The 15635-nt window shown below is 40.9% G+C and overlaps 1 protein-coding gene across 2 annotated transcripts in view; it reads left to right on the top strand.

The window, feature by feature from the left end:
• NFATC1 (nuclear factor of activated T-cells 1) overlaps nucleotides 1–15635 on the top strand; it is a 149381-nt gene that overhangs the window by 71185 nt on the left and 62561 nt on the right. The gene's annotated exons all lie outside the window — the stretch shown is intronic.

Here is a 15635-nt window from a genome sequence, read left to right as displayed (position 1 = left end):
TATCTTAACAATGACTCATAAGAGAGGGAATCCCTGAAGAATGATCAAATCAGTTCTTGAACTGGGAAGGCAGCAGAGTTGTGTTTCCATCTTAACCCCTTACATACTACCTTTCAGCCAAGAAGTGCATGAAAAAATATAAAATACTGGCATTGCTTGCAAGACATTGCATCTCTTACGGAAAAGAAAGTGGTTAGCTAAGGAGATTTGCTGTATTACAAGGATTGTAAAAGGAGTGCCGCAGAAGGCTTGTTTAAAAGTAGAATTCATTTGTAAAACAGCACAGCTTGAAGGCAGAATGCAGCTCTTTAGATAAATAATAGGTCTTTTCAGAAGTGTACTACAATTTGCTTGGATCTTTTATAGTATCATAAAAAGTTCCAAGTGTTGAAATGAGTCCTTATTTCATGGGATTTTGGTCAATGTTTTATTATTGCTTATACATCACACTGTATTTTCCAGTGATAAAAGTCAACATAAAATGTGTATCCAAGAAACTTAGCCACAGTAGTAGTAGAAATGTGAATACCAATACTTAAGAGTTTCGACCTTTTAAAATCAGAATCCTCTTATATCAGTGGGTCCCACAATCTTTTGTCTATTACATATTATTACATATTTTCTGTTTTTTTTCAGTTTCTCTCTCCATTTAATCTGGGGGGATTTTCTTCCTACATTAAACAGTAGGACCAAGATGCCTAAGAGTATTTTACAATTTCCCATGTCTCCATTTTTGTGTTTAATGTTAGCCTTCTTATAAGAGCCTGTTTTCCTTCATAAGTTTTAGCAACTTCTAAAATATTTGGCTGCAAGTTTGTAGCACATTAATACAAATAATCCTTGTAAACAAGTATACAAGCATTTGCCATGGAAAAGGTGCATGTTTTATATACATAAGTAGATGAAGTGTGTTAGGTTTGGAAATGACAAAATATTTCCTAATATATTGAATACAACTAATATTAATTCTGATTTATAATCACAATGGATGACACCAGGTAATTTGCTTTTTAAAGCTAGGTTTAAGGGAGTATCACAGGGCTGGAAGAGACCTCAAAGGTCATCTAGTTGAACACCCTTCATGACTGCAAGCAGCAGCACAAGCTGTGGATGGCAAAGCAACACAAAGGCAGTACAAAAATCACCATGTTAAAGACCATGCTGTTGATCACAATATATCAGACAATGCAAGATTATCTTTATTAGGGCTGTGCAAAGCTTCGGGTACTGATTCAATTCAGAGGAGATTCAGCCCGATTCAGAGACCGAATCTCTGAATCCAAATCAAATTGGGAGACCAATAAAAAGGTCCAAATCGATTTGAAGCTCTCTGAATCGATTTGGAAAAGATTTAGAGAGCTTTGGAGGTTTGGGCAGTCCCCACTCACCACCGCAGGGATCTGGACCCGGACCTGCGTGCCAGTAAGTAGGGGGTGGGCGGGGGCTGGAGGAGGGTGGAAGGGATCATGGGGGGACCCTCAACAGGCCCCATCCCCTGCCTGCTCCCCCAGCCCTCCTGAGTGCCTGCCTGCCCGCTTTCCCAGCCCCATCAATAGCTGCCTCACCTGGCCCTAGCATCCTGGTTGTTTAAAACATAAAAGCCCCACACTCACCAGCTGCTGCCTGGAGGGGAGGCAATCCCTGCTGCCCCCCACTGCCCCACCCTGTGTGGAGGGCTCTACCACAAGTCTCCATCCCCTGCCCACTCTCCCTGCCCCATCAGTAGTTGCCCTGCCTGGCCCTAGCTCCCAGTTCTTTAAAAAAAAAATTAAGCCTTGCACTCACCAGATGCTGCAGCAGCTGTTGGGGGCTCTGGGGGCTTGTGGCAGAGGCCTTCATGCAGCCTGGGGCAGTGGGGGCAGCAGGGATTGCCCCCCACCACATGACAGGAGCTGGTGAGTTCAGGGCTTTTTTTTTTTTGGGTGCCAGGAAGATGGGACCAGGTGGGGCATCCATTGATTGGGCTGGGAGAGTGGGCAGGGGATGGGGCCTCTTTGATTTGGAGTTTTGGCCAATTCAGTGGTGTCTGAATCTCTGAACCAGATTCAGTCAAATCGATTCAGGACAGTGATTCGAATCACCAAATCAAATCACTGTCCCCCAAATCGGCCGAATCCAAAGCAAATACTAGTGGCTTTGCACAGGCCTAATCTTTATGCATAATGATCCATACAGTTAGGTATGGCAGAACAATAACAGCTTCTCTTTAGAATGATTCTCATATTTTCATAGGATAATCAATTAATAAATACCACTCAGAAACATAGTCTAGACTAAGGGTACATCTACCCTGAAAAGTGCAATGCAGTGTTGAGAAACTTGAGTTAGCAGCTAGCTCATGGACCTTGAGTACTGGAAGCAGTCTATAGTCATGATAACACAGAACTCCCTTTAGTCTTTCAGTTAGCTCATGCTTTGTGTTACTACTGTACTGTTAGATAGATTCTTCTATCAAAGCTAGCTGGTTACAGCTACCTCAGGCATCAGTGCTGCACTGCATTGTACAGTATAGACAGAGCCCAAAGGATAGACCATAAAATTGACTGAAATGTTAATTACTGACAAGTATTTCTCCAGACTGTTAAGTTGTAATGCCAGACTGCTGTTTGTGGGAATACAGAGGTATTTAATTTGGGGGGTTTTTGTTCTTTTTTTATAAGGCTGGAAAAATTAATGTTGTGCCCCAAATACCGCAGATTAGTTGCAGTTAATTTCTCAAATAAACAAGGTCTATCTGAAATTCTGGTTTCTCTTTGAGTTTGAGGGGCATGTCTTCATGGACAAAGACATGACTTTAAGCTTGTCCATGAAAAATGTCACTCTCCCAGCATTTATGACACTTTTTCATGGATATTACTAAGGCCTCTTGTACATGTGCAGGGAAAGGCATGATGGGATCTAATACATGATTCACATAATTGTGACTTCTGCCAAGTATGGGAACCCCTGACCCCAGGTTTCCCCCTGCACCAGCAAGAAGCAAGACCCCCAGCTAAGAGCTCCATGCACTCCCAGTTTTACTCTGTTGTATTTGAAAGCTCTAGCTTTAGAGTCTGTTTTGATGAGATTTGATGTGACCTGAGTGTGCCCCATGCACTCCCAAAACCAGAGGATCACCCCTGCAATGATCCTCCAGCCCCAGGGGTTTTTGGGTGAGGGGATTGCCCTGTAACAATCCTTCAGCCCTGGTGGTTTCCTGCACCCCTGAACCCTAGGGATCACAGCAACCATGATCTGGGGGTTTCATGCTGCCATCATCCCTAGAGATTGCAATATCTGTGCTCCCTAGAGCTCAAGGATACATGAAACCACCCCAGACCCTGGGGATCACAGTTGCCATGATCCTTAGGGCTCAGGGGTATATGAAAAACCTGGACTGTAGGCATTACAGCTGCTGAAATCCCTAGGGCTTAGGGATTTTATGCTAGACATGGTGCAGCCCTGCAGCTGGGTTCCCCATCAGCTGATAAGGAGCCCAGCTGCAGTGGAGACCCTACTATACATGCAAGTTAAAGCTCAGTAGAAACCAGCTGTAAAGTTAATACAGAATTTCAGGGTTTAACTTTATACCTGTTCGGAGTTTTTTATGGTGTGATAGGTAATTTGCACATGTAGCTGGTGTCCAGGTAATTGTTCAATTAATTGCTCAGTATCTGTAATATATAGAGGAGACCTAATTTTCACAAGATGGTAATACCATGTACAGTATATCTGGATTACTTCAATCTCATGGGCTTCATTGGTCTTGAAATTGTTGATAATTACACAGACTTCCAATTCACAGCAAAGCTGTCAAAGAATGCAGAAAAGTGAATGTGTGACAAATAATTCAATTAATTTCTCTCTTTTACTTGTGGAATGTCTTTAACAAATCAGATTTAGTAGTCATTCAATTAAACTATTTAGGTTTTGGACAATTTTATTATGTAAGTTGCTGTTTGAAATACTTGTTCCTATTGATTCTTTTCCTGAATGGAGAGTAGCTCTTAGAATCTAATCACTGAGATGCCATACAGCAAACTTAAGAAGGCTAGGAAAGAAGAACCAGGTCCCTCGTGTGCATACTTAGAAGAACATTTTAAATTAGCTGTCAGCATGTATTGCAATAGGCAAACTTAAACATAAGCTTCTGTGATCATTCGCTGTAGTAAAGCGTGATCAACTAAATGTTCACAGAAAGCAAATGCAAAATAGGAGGACAGAGAGCCAAGGTGAGTTTATTTAAACATCTAAACAAACATTCTGCAATTAAGTTTTCCTATTTTCATTATCTCCTCCTCAAATTAGATTGCTGCTGCAAAGCAGAACTTCTTTCTAAAGGCATATAACATTGTAGGGAAATCTCAGCTCTGCTTTCTGCATATTGCTCAAAGAATTTTTACAGCAGGCTTTCAAATGCAATATTGTTATGTAAGGTCTCCTATTTTAGAAAAGATGTGAAAAGTGGCATGTTCCTGAAACACTTCAGTAGCCTTTGAATGTCACCATTTGGGGAAAATATGTAGGCTTTTGGTTTTACTCTGGTGCATTGGAAAACTCTAGCTTTAGAATCTGTTTTGATGAGATGTGATGTGATGGGGGAGACTGGTGACCTGAGTCTTGGCAGAGATCCATTTGGTAAAAGATATTACATTCTCAAGGATCTTTCCATTGCTCTTTCCATTGCCAGTAGCAGTCACAGTTTGGGGGCAGCTAGCCAAAGAGAGTCATGTTTCACTCTGGTAATCAAACTATAGCTCACGTAATAAATAAGCAAGGGACAGACTTCCCCCCCAGATGGGTAAATACATTATAATTTTGTCTATATCTGTTTGTTTATCAAAGTTTAGGACACACATTCTGTTTAGTATGAAGAGTTTATAGACTGATTAGTTCAGTGAGATTAAAAGTTTCTGCAAACTAGATGGCCTAGAAAGGCGTCAGTTGGGAACAAAGTTCATGTGAAGGTCATTTACACCTCATTCTTAGAAATGCTTTGGTAGCCTAAGGGGTTTTTGGCCATTGACCAGAAACAGATATCCTTGGGTGAGTAGCATTGTGAAATGGTGGGGTCATTAGATAGTAGAATCCTTTCACAGACATGCAGTAGCAATGACGTAGTTCGTAGGAAATGTCAGCACGTTTCAGATTTTCCTGGCTGTTTAGCTTTGGAAATGGAAAAGGTACTATAGGACAGCAGCCATACACACAAGAGTTTCATCACTAAGCCTCATTGAGGGTGTTTCTGTCACATTTAAGAATGCTAGTCGTTACATATCTTTGATCAAGTACAGGTATTTACTATGGACAAGGACTATTTTTAAGGGAGCCCAGACACCACAAGTGTCCAAATATCAAACAATTGCTTGAGCATTCTTGTAAATTTTAGGTTACATCTGGTGTTATGGCTCTGAAAAAAAGCTATATCAAAAATGCACTTTTTGCATGAATCTGCTATCTGTGGTGCATTTGTAGTCTAAATGAAAACATGACTTCATTACTCTGCTACTAGTACTATTCATTTGTATTCCAATATGGCCCACAGCAGACCCCAGACACTATTCAAACGCCTAAGAATTCACAATCTCTGCTCAAAGAGTTTATGGCCTAATAAGGATGGAAAGGGAAAATATTGTATTAGCTTGCATACTACAGGCACCTTTACCTCAAATGTTAGCCTTCCAAAATTGAGGTGCATGTCTTAAAGAGCCAAGAAGCATTCTGCCTGGAATAGTAGCAGTGGTATTTCTACTCAAGCAGGCCGTGGACGTCAATTGACTTCATGACTTATTAGAATCTTCTTGATTCCTGCTAGTTATTACTCAAGCTCTCTTTTTTCCCCGAATTTTGCTGTCTGTTAGCTATTTCTGGTCTCTCTTCTTCTATTTTACACCCCTTCAGACTATTTTTAACACTTTTGAAAATCTTAGCTCCGCCTGCTGTGTCCCATCTTCATCATCATTAGCTATAGTTGTAGCTTTTGCCTGAACAGCCAAGAGTTGCTGACAATTAAGCTGTGAAAGGCTTAAAATGTAGCTTTTGCCTGAGCAGGAAAAGGGAGGGAAGAGTCAGCTAAAATTAGGCTGTGTCCCCACTGTATGTGGGCATAACTCTGGAAAAATCTTTTTTCTTCGTCCTGTGTTCATCAAAACAAGGTGCGTGTCTTATCTGGCAGTGCATGGCATGTGAGAAAATAAGGTATTTTTGTAGAGATTAGGCACATCTTTTTTATAAATAGATATCAGTGGTTTCCTACCATCTGACTGTTTTTGCTTGGTTAATTTGTTGTGAGTATTATGGTAGAAGAAGAGAGTCTTGAATAAGAGGAATAGTGGCCTCATCAGTTCAAGAAGGTCATTCCAGATATAAAGAGCAGTGTAGAAGAACATACTGTTTGCCAAAATGTGTTATTTGTGGGGCAACAGAAGACACAAGGGTAGATAGGAATAGGAGATGAAGGGTTTGAGTTTGATGTTGTGAGAATAAAGGGAGCAAGCCATTCTATGGAGATAAAAGAATTGGAGCACTAGGAAGTCAGAAAAAAATTTACACTGACCATGGAAAGGAGATGCACTTACTATTTATACTAGATCAGAAAGTGATGATGGAGCGTGTCAGCAAGACCAGAGAGGAAAATGCATGGTTAAGATAGGAGACAATATGAGCCTTAGTTTGAGATTTGGCCATGTTAGTTACAATAAAAATAATATGAAGGAAGAACTGGCATGGTTTTGATCCATCTTGGCTGTGCAGACCAAAAGAGGAGTCATAGGGCAAGTCCAGACGAGCCCACAGGTATCGCTTGCCGTGTCTCAAAGCAGTGTGAGATGTGGCAAGAGACACACTGGGAACAAAAAAAAAGTTCCCTGTGCTGCATATTTGGAAATCCAGGTATCAAAAAACCCCCCAAAAACAACCCACCCAGAAAAAAAGCCGGGCACCGCACAGTCCAGGACCATGTTCTGAGGCAACCGGAGGCTGGGGTCCTTCAAAGAGACACTCTGATAGCTAGACAAAGCGTATCTATGACTGTCCCTTTCCCTGGTGCTGAAGCATGCTGCCTCCACATGTGGAGCAACTTGGACTGGTGCAGGCTGCAGCGTGATAGAACCAGGCTCTGTCCCGGGTAAATAAGGGACTGGGGGTGGGAGGGACTGGAGCACTGGGGCTGTGTGGGTGCAGGGGACTGTGGGTGCAGGGGGCTGCTTGGGAGGGGTGGGTCCCGCACCTGCTGCCTTCATGGTCCACAGTCCCCCCACTCCCTACAGCAGCAGCGGCCATCAGGGCACTTGGGGCCCTCCTGGCACAGCCCCTGCTCCCTGCAGGATGGGGAAGTGCAGCTCAGCCCTGGCCGCCTGGCACCCGGCACTGCCTGTGCCACATCGCACGGTCTGGCTCAGCGTGGGCAAGTCCTCCTTCAGGCAGTTCTAGGCCAGTTGGGCTGCCACCCAGGGTCCAGCACCACTTGCCAGGACCACATGTCATGCCAGGCAATTTTTAAACAGGGAACACCAGGATCTGCTGGTAAGACAAGTGGCGAGACCCGGGCAGAGGAGCCTGTCCAGGGCCAGCACTGGGGACCCAATTGGAAGACATATGAGGTGGCTGAACTCTTGGCCATTTGGGGCCCAGAGGACATGCTTTGACAGTACAAAGCAGGCTACTGCAAGGAGCACATCTTCTGGGTGATAGCTGCCCAGATGGCAGAGCGGGGGTGCCCCGTCCAGGTCTGGCAAGGACACAGGCATGGGGACACAGGTCCAAGTGGGCAGATGCTGTTGCAGGTGGCAGCAGGTCACAGCCAGGCAGCAGCCCCCACTATCAAACTACTGCAGTAGGTAGAGGGTACAGGAGCCACTCCAGGTTAAGGCTGTTTCAGCAGTCCAGTTGGCATAAGAGGTAGTGTTCCCAGATACCAACTGGCTGGACCTCAGAAACTCCTGAGGACAAGTAGCCCGAGCTACTCAACAGGACAGGTTTTTATATTGCTGGGGCCAGCACAGGGCAGGTTTTTATACTGCAGAGGCCAGCACTGCCCCAGGGTCTAGCTCCCCCTGGCTGCAGATCCAGGAGGAGCTGGGCAGGGTTATTTTGCCCCAAGTGGCACAACTTGCCCCACACCAAAGTGCATGTCCAGGTGCGTGTGCTGAGGCAAAAATCTCCAGCACTAATTTGTGCCTCTCCTATTTGAGCTGGCATGAGTGCATGTGCCTGCATGTGTGGATGCACCCACAGACAACTCCCAAGTGGGAGCCTGAGTGTTCAGAAGCTCATGGTGATGCTGTCAGGCATGTTGGAGTGAAGGAAAGAAATCATTCTTGGAAGGAAAGTTTGGGAGTCAATTTTGGTGGTGGTAAGTTAAAAATAACTATAACACCTGCATTAGAGGAGTTTGAGAGACAAGATGAGATTCTAGATTAACCAAGGGAAATGGGTCAAAACTGTTTCACGTGGCTTCAGTTGGTTATACCTGGACAACTCCTTAGAGATTACAGGGGAGGGCAAAGTTAAAGACAGAGGAGTTGCACAAATATGAATGAAGACGCAATTAGTATGAAGAGTCATTATTACTGTTGATGCTATGTAGGAAGGAATGTACCAGCTTGAAGTTCATATCCCAGAAACAGCCTGCAAGAGTTATAGTTCAGGAAAAAAGGTACAGTCTTATACATAAGTTGCTCTTCCTAGAGTAGTAGCTCTCAATATTGCTGTGTACCCCTTTGTTATGGATTTTTTTAAAAGTAAGAATATATGTTACCACAACTACACTGTAACCTCTCCAGTAATCTAAGAGAAGGGGTTGGCAACATATGGCCCATGGAGTTTGGCAGTGTTCAGTGGAAGGGGTCTTGGTTTCAGGAGCTTCACCCACACTGCACCATGGATGAGTGGTAGGGAGAAGCGGCAGCTGGGAGCTTACATTAAACCTAAATTGGGTCATTTTAGCTTGACACTAGAAAACATTGTCAACTTCTGACCTACAAAATATTTAGAGTAGTTTTTTTTTCTTCCTTTTCCTCTATTTATATTTCCCCTTTTTTCCTTTCTTCTGCTTTCTCATTCCTTCCTCTCACATTCCCTTGAGTAGTGTGCCACATACTCCTGAAAAACAGTCTCCAAGCCACTGAGAGATAATAAATCTAAAATTCCATATTTACCATCAGATTTCAGAACTTCATTTTAATTATCAGAGCCATAAAATACACAAGCCTTGAAAAAGTTTACTCAAATCAGAATAATCAAATAGTTTGCTAGAACTCATGTAATAAAATTAGATTTGTCCTCTAGGCAGTGCAAAATGCTTTGCACTCAATACTTTCTACCACAGGTTGTGATCCAGGGGCACCTCAATTTTTGCTTAGTTAGCTTAAGAAATCTTAATGAAGCCTGAATTTACAGGTGGGTACCTGGATACTCCACAGCACATATAAAGTGTAGATTCTTAACTGATTTTTATTACAAGGTTTTGACACTGTTTCTTATGGTTTTCGATTAAATTTTAACACCGTTTTGAAAGCAAAACGTATACCAGCATTTATGTTACAGATAGACATAAAGACAGGGTTGTATAGAACTCAGTTCAAAGCTGTGAAAATATGTAGAAGGAAGAACATACACATACTCTGCATCTGCATTGCAAAACTTTGAATAAGACCACTCCCACCCCTGAAACCTAGTTTCAGCATTATAAAAATAATTATAAGCCAAGTATGTACCAACTTCTAGGGCTAGACTTGAATTTAGCATCCAAAAGTGCAGATACTTATTAAAAAAAACCCCTTTCTTTCTTTGCCCTGAACAAAGCCATTCTTCTGGAAGGTGACAACAGGTTGGGAGAGTTTCAGTTGAAAAGGAGCAATGGACTATTTAGCCTGAGAAGCTAAATGATTGTAGCAATCCTTTTGGGAGATTTTAAAAAAAGGCAATAGGACAGAATAGCTTCCTGGTGTTTTCTGTGGAAGAAAGGAGGGAAAACAGAAGAGTGGGAATCATATGCCTGAGTGTCCTTTGAGAAAAGGAGTGAGAAGAGCATATGGGCAGACAAAATGATCAGAAAAGGGAATCAGAATGGTTACAAGGAAGGCCAGACATTAAGCAGGTAATGCAAACTCAGCTTGAACAGCTGAGTGGGTAAGTTAGCTATCGAAGGGAGGCAAAGTCATCCAATGAAGTGTTAGAGCAGGGTGCAAAACTGTTGCAGGAACAGGAACTACCAAAAAAACAAAGGAGACAAGTAGTTTAAGGTAGACCAGAGTGGGAGGTGCAGCTAGGGTCAGGAGAGAAATAGTTTGCAAGGTGAGGGTGGAGCCATGCTCATCTGTCTCCAAGCAAATCCTACATTATTTGATTTACCTAGATGCCAGGAGTTCCATTTGCTAACCTTGCCATTCAGCCCCTCCTAGTGGAGATCCAGACCATTAACCTAAATTAGATCAGGTGCTATTGAATATGTTGACAAAAAAGGTCCTGACTATATAGGCTGCAAATATTTGTTCTGAGCTCCTGTGCAGTTCTAAATAACTCACCCCTCTCCCTTTGACTCATCTAGAGAAAAATTACTTAGCCAATGTTGTTGATACTATTCTTTCACATTCGCTAGAGCACATCCCTTTATAAAGCTCTTTAAAAATTTACACTGATACACAATCTGTATGCAGGGATCAACTTCAGCTACAAATTATTGAGCTGATTAGCATTCATTTACATATAAGGGAAGAATAATTCTGTTCACCTGAGGAATCAGAGAAGCGTGCTGTGGCCAATTATACATTTTTTCAGTACTGAGTTGGAGCAAAGAGTACTGTCTTCTGAATCATTTGTTTTCTTGGGAGATTTCCTGCCTAAGTGCAGACCTGGCCCAACCTGCTTAGAATGTGAAAACTGATGGTATCTCAACAAGAGGCTGAATGACTGCAGGTCTGAATCCATTCCTTCCTCCTGCACACAAACCAATCCTTTCCTTAAGGACATAATCACAAATCTGTCATCTCTATGTCAAAGTAGTGACATAAACATACTTCTTAAGGAATAAAGATTAGAATATAAATCTAAAACATGTGAATCCTATATCGCTGAAGGCTTTGAATATGTTAGCTTACTTAACTGAGTAACCCAGTTGGTTATGCATGTAGTGCACCTGAAAATCATAAGATATGTTTGTTCTACATTCTGCTTGAAAACTGTCTCAGTTTGTTCCCTCATTGTGCATATGCTGCTCTGAATCCCCTATATTTTAAGATAAACTATGATGTTCAAACATCACTATTTGGAAATATCTTCCAACAAGTTAATCAAATAAGGGGTTCCGTTTGAAAAATGTGTGCTGCACTTTTGTTTGAAAACATTAACAATAATGTGGCCCTGTTTACCAATTCAGCCAAATTCTGCCTCAGGCCAAACTGGAAGAGGGCAACATGTCCAAGATATGTTAGTAATGAAATCCTAAATAATACCTGCTCATCTTTGTGTCTTTGAGTTATAATGTACCTGTTGAAGAAGCTGGAATATTTTTAACCTATTTAAAGAAAGCAAAATAATTGAACTCTCCTATTACATCTGTTTCACAGAAGTGAGATTTAAGTGATTGCAAGGAACAGTTGCTGACTTTCTGGGTCTTAGTTCTTTTTTCATTTTTTTTACTTTGTTCTTCCTTTTAATTTTTGTGTACTTGTAAAACTGTAATGCAAGCTAAGCTACCAGTTTGAGTTGCATAAACTTGTAGGCTACTCAGCAATACTTCTTTGATGTGTGGAAATGCAATCCTAGAAACCTCTAAAAAGTAACTCCTGACACACACCACTAGGTCAGAAGACAGAGGAACATTTATTTGAAAATCCTCTGTCTCTAAGATAAAAAAATCAAAACTCATGGCAGAGGTGATATCTTTTATTAGACCAACTAGATATTTGCAAAAAAATTCTTTATTTGCAAGCTTTCAGGTGCAGGCACCCTTCATTGGCAAAGGAGATTGTAAAAGTTCTCCTAGGTAGAAATGAAAATTCATATTTCACAGGAGAGCAAAAGGTATGGTAAAGCTTCCTTTGTGGAACAGTTCATTTTGTGCAGATTAGTCTCAGAGAAAAGTTGGAAAAATCTTTTACCTGGATACCTGTCTCTAATCTGTTTCCTACATCCTTAAAGGAAAAAAAATCAAGCTTAACAATCCACAACAATGTATGCGAATAACTGATATTGTTGCGTTTATGCAAGTATTTCTCAATGCTGCTTCTGTGTTAAAACAGGCCTACAGTGACTTTTTCATGTGGAAATCTCTGTAGTTGGGTGTGGTGGGGAAGCCGTTTCTGTGACTCATACTGCAGGGAATTCCCTAATGAATTAGAATATTTTTACTTCTGGACTTGAGCACAGTTTCCTTTTAACTCTGCCGTGAGCACTTGATAAGAGTGAACTACAAAGACCCATTCACCGTTAAGCTGTTCCGTTTTAGAAATGCATGTTTATATTTTGAAAAGTTCAAAATCCACCCATACTGATGAAATAGGTGTGTGCATTTTTCATCCTTACTAACTCCAGGTGTTTAACATTTTGGACTGAAAAAATGATAAAGCAGAACCTGACAAATTGCACACAGAATAAAAATGCTGTAAATAAGGGAATATCACAGTTATCAATCTTTAAATGTCAGACTTCCTGACAAAATCCTGTGTCTCTGTTGAAAACAACACCACCTGTCACTGACAACAAACACAATACTGAGTATAGGCAGACCTCTCCCTTATAACATCCCAGGGTGAAATCCTGGCCCCACTGGAATCAGTGGCAAACCTCACACTGATTTCAGTAGCGCAAGGATTTCAACTACTGTGATTTCAGTGTGATTCTCCCCTTATGTTCTATATGAAGCAACAGAAGCAAAACAGAATCAAAACAAAATAAAAAATAAAAACCTGATGTACTTCTTCCCTAATTAGAAAGAAAAGCAAAATGCCAGCTTCAGAGAGGGATGTAACATAAATCTATTTTTTCAATATACCAAAAGAAAATGTTAGCAAACACTCTGGCTGATGTTAGGAACTTGATCTGGAGGGGGGATTTATTATTATTAGTTTGTAAAAGCAAATAAAAAAAAATCAACTATCCCTTGGGAATGCTTTCTTTCCCTTTCTCCTTCCCCCTCTCTCTCTCTGTCTCTCTTTCTCTCTCTCTCTCTCTCTCTCTCTCATATAACAACTGCCCAGTTGGGTACGGTAATTTCAGAGAGTAAACTTTAACGGGAATGCCTAAAATGTGTCTGCTTCAGCTTTGTGTTATGTCTGTAATTTGAATTATTTGCATTTTGGAAAGGTATAAATTGCTCTGGTGTACTTTTGTTGGCCCTTTGCCAGGCAGGGAGTTGCCTTGGGCTCTGAGTCAACCAGGCTAATGCAGATGTGGCAGACTTACAATGGAAACTTTTGTGGTTTATCGGCCCTCACTCCTCAGGCACATTCTGACAAGGGATGGTGTCCTGCATACTTGGTAGGATTCTGGGCATATGTGGCACGAGAAGAAAAATACTTTTCTCCAACGTAGGCAGATTTTCTTAATGCTTTGAGCCCCCACAAATTGTTCCATTCCTTTTTTTTCGTTTTTTTTTTTTAAATTTCAGCTGAACTATATAAACCTGCAAAACATGTTTACTGTAAGAGGTTGACGTAGTGGTCTAAGGTTTCCCTCCTGGAGTTGGTCCCAGTCCGTGGGCGTTGAGATTTCCCTCTTGGTTCACCAGACGTAATATGAGGAATTGTCTACTTTTTTTTGTCTCTGCTTCATAACAACTTCTCCTCCTTATGTTTTTGTTAAATGAAATGTCACTAACTGTTAATGAGTCGTCTGTTCCCTCCCCCCTCATCATTTAAGCAGCAATGGTCTGGACATTCTCAAGAGGCTTTCTTACTATTGCTCATATTAGCTTCTAGTTGATACCCAAAGACTAAACACAGCTCTGGAGTATTTTTTTCATAATAGTTTAGTTTAGAACATTTTAAAAGTTTCTGATCAAACTCACTCTTTGTCATCATAAAAATTTCAAAAGCTCATAAAGGCAGCACTGCCTAAGGTAATTGAAAGATTAGTTTATAGATAAAATCACTTTAATTTTCTAAAAATATTGGCAGGTAATTCTGAATCAGGTCGTTCATCTTGCAAGGTGGAAATTAAACGTAAGAAAACCCCTGAAGTTCTGGTAATCCATTTACAAAGGCAAACTGAACACATGCTAACTACTGGTCTGGAGTTCTCTAGGTAAAAACCATCTCTAATGCAGAAGTTCCTGAGCAGACTTAACTTTGAAAAATGTGTAGTGCTTTGAAATTTGCGATAGCTTCAGGATCAAGCTTGGGCTTGGACTTGGACTTTAGTTTCACATTATTTCTTTTCTTTTTTTTGAGAAAAGAAGAGTCCCAGCTGGTGGGACTGTGGTCAGAATTTTTTATGAACAATTTTGGAAAAGCATCTGGTGGATGAATTGTGAAGTGATCTTCAGGACTCCTGAGCAGTCAGCTTTAATTCTGGCAATTCTAAAAGACACTGTTGGAGAGATTTTGAATACTGGTGCAACTGACTCTTCTCCCTCCCTACTCCTGCAATACTTATTGCAGAGATTCCTTTTCTTGTTTATTTTTACTCGGTCGTATGATTTAAAACATAGAAAGAAATGAAGGGTGTGTACATTAATTATTTCTTGCAGAGAAGCATGCCAAATTAGTTGTGGTAGAAGATTTTTGATATTCACATTGTTTGTCTTTCTCTTGGTTAAAAAGAAATGATTTTAGACTTAAAAATGATCACCAAAACCTAGTTCCACACCAGCATTCCTTTCACAGCAAGACTGCTGTACACAAAAATATTATTTACAGGCATTTCTAATAAATCAGACAGTTCTAAAAGTGTCACCTCCATCCTGGCCATGAAAGTGAAGAGAGAAGAAAAAGTGCATTCACTGGTACCTTGCACAGAGGCTTTTTTTTTTAAAATATGCAAACATCTCTGTGGTAAAGTTCAAAATAACTAATATTTGCATTTGTATATCCCAATGCTACAATAAATATAAAAAAGAAATGACATCAAGTTTAATTTTCCCATTCACTCCAATGATGTCTGAGTATGGTGGGACTCCTTAAACCGCAAGTGTCCCTGCTGCAAAAATCAGACAGCTATGTGCCTGTGGCTACTTATCCATGTTTTAGCTTCTCTAGGCTGACAATATGAAAACCTTACATTTTATCTTTTTTTTTCATTTCCCTGCTGCTGAGTTTTGAAACCTTGGGGGAGAAAGAACCTTCATTGGCCATTTGTTTCATTGTCAGTAGCATTTATCAATCCATGTATTTCTCAAAAGAAAACCCCAGAAACTAACGGTGTAAAATTAATTTCATTTTGAACACGCTGAATTAAGAGAATGGGAGCAGTTGCAGCCCCATCGTTCTATGGTATGGACCTCAGACATACTAGAGCTAGGTCCTTAGTTGCTATAACTGTCTTCACTGTGGTGACGTAACCTACAAAACTGCTTTTCCATTTTGATCCAGTCAGCAGAAATATAATCAACTCATTTAAGCTGCACATTTCAAGATGGAACATTTACATTCCAGGACAAATATAATTTGAGACCTTTCCTAACTAACACTGCTCCTTTTTAATATTTCTATTTAGCT

This window comes from Crocodylus porosus, unplaced genomic scaffold (genome assembly GCF_001723895.1).
Source record: "Crocodylus porosus isolate Cpor-Errol unplaced genomic scaffold, CroPor_comp1, whole genome shotgun sequence".
Taxonomy (NCBI): domain Eukaryota; kingdom Metazoa; phylum Chordata; order Crocodylia; family Crocodylidae; genus Crocodylus; species Crocodylus porosus.
Note: the sequence above shows the minus strand (reverse complement) of the source record. Positions and strands in the feature narration are given on the sequence as shown.